At 38.1% G+C, this 4,758-nt stretch overlaps 1 pseudogene; it reads left to right on the forward strand.

Moving 5' to 3' along the window:
- The first annotated feature begins 2,828 nt into the window (after nt 1-2,828).
- LOC105299638 lies at nt 2,829-3,547 on the forward strand (annotated as a pseudogene).
- Nucleotides 3,548-4,758: the final 1,211 nt, after the last annotated feature.

The following is a 4,758-nucleotide window of genomic DNA, read 5'->3' on the forward strand; positions in this document are numbered from 1 at the left end:
TAAGAAAACCCACAGTTAACATCATACTTAATGGTGAAAAACTGAATGCTTTCCACCTATGATCGGTAACGAGGCAAGGATGTGTACTCTCGCCACTTCTATTCGACGTTGTACTGGAAATTTGAGCTAGAGCAATCAGGCAAGTAAAAGAAATAAAAAGCATCCACATTGGAAATGAATAAGTAAAACTATCTTATTTGCAGATGGCCTGATTTCGTATCTAGAAAGTCCTAAGGAATCTATTAAAACACTATTAGAAATAAGTGAATTCAGCCAGGTTGCAGGGTGCAAGATCAACATATGAATATCAATTATATTTCTATAAGAGCAATGAACAAACTAAAAGTGAAATTAAGAAAACAATTCGATTTGTAATAACATCGAAAAGAATAACATACTTAGGAATAAGTTTATCAAAGGAAGTACAAAACGTACACTCTGAAAACTACAAAATATTGTTCACGAAAATTAAAGAAGACCTTAAAAAATGAAAAGACATCCCGCGTTTATGGACCAGAAGAGTTGATATTGTTAAGATGGCAATACTTCCCAAACTGATTTATCAATTTAAGACAATACACATCAGAATTCCAGCTGTCTTCTTTGCAGGACTTTATGAGCCGATCTTAAATTTTATGTGGAAAGTCAAAGGACCTGCAATAGCCAAAACCATCTTGAACAAGAAGAACAAAGTTAGAGGACTCAAATTCCCCAACTTCCTGCAAATCTACAGTAATGAAGAAGACAGTGTGTAACTGGTATAAGGATATATATATATCTCCTCACATCTGTGGTCAACTGATCTTTGACAAGGGTGCCAAGACAATTTAGTGGGAAAAACAATAGTCTTTTCAATAAATGGTATCGAGACACTTGATATTCACATGCAAGAGTGGATTTGGACCCTTACCCCACACCGTGTACAAAAGTTAACACAAAATGAGTCAAAGACCTAAATATAAGAGGTAAAACCATACAACTTTTAGAGGGAAACGTAGGTGTAAATCTTTGTGACCATGGATCGCACAATGGTTTCTTACATATGACACTTAAAGCAGAAGCAATCAAAGAAAAAAATAGATAAATTGGACTTCATCAAAATGAAAAAGTTTTGCGCATCATAGGACACTATGAAGAAAGTGAAAAAACAGTTTATAGAATGGTGAAAAATATTAGCAAATCTTATATCCGACAAGGGTCTAGTGTCCAGACTATATAAACAACTCTTAAAGCTCAATAAAAAGACAACCGAAATAAAAATGAGCAAAGGATTTGAATAGATAGTTCTCCCAAGAAGACATCCAGATGGCCAACAAGCACTTGAGACAAATGCTCAACATCATTAGTCATTAGAGAAATGCAATTCGAAACCACAATGAGATACCACTTTACACTCAGTAGAATGGCCACGTTCAGAAAATGGATTGTAACAAGTGTTGGTGAGAACGTGGAGTAATTGGAACCCACATACACTGCTGGCGGGGATATAGAGTGGTGCAGTCTCTGTGGAAAACAGTCTGATAGTTCCTTGAAGTTAAGTTAAACATGGAGTTAACGTGTGACCCAGCAGTCCCACTCCTAGGTACGGACTTGAAAAAATTTCAAATAAATGTCCACAGAGAAACTTGTACACCAATGTTTGTAGCAGCATTATTCATAAGAGCAAAAAAAAAATAGAAACCCAAATGTCCATCAGTTGATGAATGGATGAATAAAATGGAATATTTTCATACAATGGAACATTATTTGGCAATAAAAAGGAATGAAGTACTTACACATGGTGCAACATGGATGAACCTTCAAAAATGATGCTAAATGGGAGTAGCCAGTTCACAAAAGACCACGTACTGTATGATTCCACTCATGTGGAATGTTCAGAATAGGTCCATTTATAGAGACCAAGAGCAGAATCGTGGCTGCCTAGGGGTGAGGGAGTTGGCAAGAAATGGGAACCGACAGGGAATGGGAACAGGCTTTCTTTCTGGGGTGACGAAAATGTCTTGAACTTGATAGCAATGATGGGGGCACAACTCTGTGAACATCTAAAAACTGCTGAATTGCACACTTTACAAGGGGAAGTTTCTGGTATGTGAATTTTACGTCAACTAACAAAAGAGTACATATTGTATGAATCCATTTCCATAAAGTACAAACGCAGGTAAAAAAAAATCGAGTCTAGGCTGTTAGAAGTCGGGATAGAGATTCCCCTTGATACGGGTGCTGTTACATGGGTGTGTGTTCATCATGTGAACACGCATTGAGCTGTCCACTTATGGTAGCAGTGTGCCTAGTTCTCTGTGTATGTCATACCTCAATGAAAAGTTGAAAAATTTTAAACTTTGTAAAGAAAAGCAGTAAACATTGGAAAATATTTGAATCGAATATTACAGAAGGAAAGTTAATATCTGTATAAAGAATTCATTCTAATTTGTAAGGAAGGTATCAAGACCCAAATAACTAAGTTGGGAAAAGAAGAGAGACGAATAAACAATTTCCAAAGGAAATATTAATTATAAACAGAATGAACTTCTTTCTACTTCTATTTTGTTAGCAAATGATTTGTTTAAATGATAGCGATGCTGGCTGATAATACTGTAAATTGATAAGAATCCTTTGGCAAAGCATCATAAGAAGTATCAAGGTTTATAAATATGTTCATTATATTTGACTCAATAATCGCACTCCTGGGAATGAAGCCTGAGAAAGTAATTCGACTAAATAGCCACATTGTATTAACGAAGGCATTTCTCAGAATAGGGGAAAATTGGAAAACAACGTGAATAAATGTTTAAATAAATAATGGTACATCAGGCAAACCCAGGAGTCCCATGGGCCATAGGTTGGGACTAAGATGGCACTCAGAACGTCCTCCCATCAAGCCTTGGCTGCTGCCCCAGGCTGTTGCCTCCCCAAAAAAGTCGTGGAACCATGTCAAATATGGAGAAACACTTATTTCACTTGAAAGGGTTGCAAAGGCCAAGATTAAAAAGGCCCTTCAGAAAGGCAACGCAGAAGTTGCAAGAATACGTGCTGGAAATGCAATCTGCCGGGGGGCCCCTCCCCCACCCTGAGCAATTTGTTTTTGTTTTTGTTTTGGCGTACCCGGGTGGCCTCAAATCACCAACTTTTTGGTTAATAGCTGAGCTATTCGTTTCTTGAGAACGAGTGCTCGGGTTGAAGCTGTTGCAGCCAGAGGTCCAAATGCCCTGACCATGGGCAAGGTGACCAAGTTCACGGCAGCTGATGGCAAGTCTGAGGCTGCCTCACCGAGGAGTATGAACCTCGAAAGACTTCTGCCCTGATGGGCAAATCCGAACACCAATTGGAAACACTGGACGTTCAAACACAGCAGACAAAATACACAATGGGAAGCGCTACACCCTTAATGACATCACAAACCCAAGTGGATAGGCTGCTTCAAGAAATGGCCGATGAAGCTGGCCTCGATCTCAATATGGAACTACCATAGGATCAGGCAGGATCTGTCGCTTCCATGGAACAGGACGAGCCATCACAGAGACTTGCTCGTCTACGTGATCAGGTGTAATTTAAGGAACTGGCGCTTTTGTTTACCTGCTTCTGAAATATTTTCTGTGTCTATGTGGGGAAGTTGGTCTCCAATTACGCTTATAACACCATATGTTACAGAATGCTTCAACACTATGAATACATGATGTTTTCTTTGGCCATTCTCTACTTTTCAGTACTTTAAGAAATTCTAGAGAGTTTTCTGCCTTGACAGGTTTTACAATTTTGTATGTTATGTCGAAAAGTATGAGGGACAGTTATATTGGTAGATGTCTTTGACCAAGCGAGCATTAGCTGATTGTACATGAAACACCTTCCTCAAAAAGTACATCAAAAATCTAGCACCGAAGTACCACAGAATGAAGTACTTTATACAGAAAAAAAAAATGGCACATCAGTGGTATGGAATATTACACAACCACTAACGCATGTTTCTAATTACTAGTATTTATTTTTAAAAATATTTGATCATGAAACAAGGAGAATGTTCAATTATATGATAATGTAATACATATATACATAGACACGCATATATATAAACGGAGACCATACAGAGGGTATAAAAACACAAATAGTTGGTTTGTTAGGAGTTACGGATGACATTTTTGGCACTTTGTATTCCTGCTAAATTGTTTTATGATAGCAACAAATGAAAGATTCACTGTTTTGCACCTGGCCGTTGTACCATAAGAGATATTGAAGTTTGAGAAAGTCCATGATGATTGAGAACACCACGGAACTTCTGGAAAAACAAAAGCTGAGGAAGAAAATATGGTCGAATTCTATCTACAAATTCATGAGAAGGATGGAGAGGTGAATGAGAATAGTTGCTCACAAAATCTTGGAATGCTAGAATTGAAGGGTACCTCCCGATATTTCTAATTAATTGACTAAGTTTTTATTGAATAATTGAGCGCCTATTAAGTCCACCGTTAGACTTGATTGCTGTGATTTGACAACCAATGGTAAGAATGACAGTTTACATAAGGGGTAATAAGTTTATTACTACGTTCATTACGTTCACTACGTTTATTATTTATTATTACGTTTATTACGTTCATTACGCCAAGAGAGTTGTCCATTACCCCACCTTACCTTCCGCTGCTGCCTAAGAAACACTGGGCCTGCTGGGCTGCTCTCTGCGTGGGCCCCTGACTTACCTGATGCCTCTTTCTTTGTAGGTCCAGAGCTCATCCACCCTTCATCCTTCTAGGTACAGCTTAAGTCTCT

Source organism: Pteropus vampyrus, unplaced genomic scaffold (genome assembly GCF_000151845.1).
Source record: "Pteropus vampyrus isolate Shadow unplaced genomic scaffold, Pvam_2.0 Scaffold191, whole genome shotgun sequence".
Classification (NCBI taxonomy): Eukaryota; Metazoa; Chordata; class Mammalia; order Chiroptera; family Pteropodidae; genus Pteropus; species Pteropus vampyrus.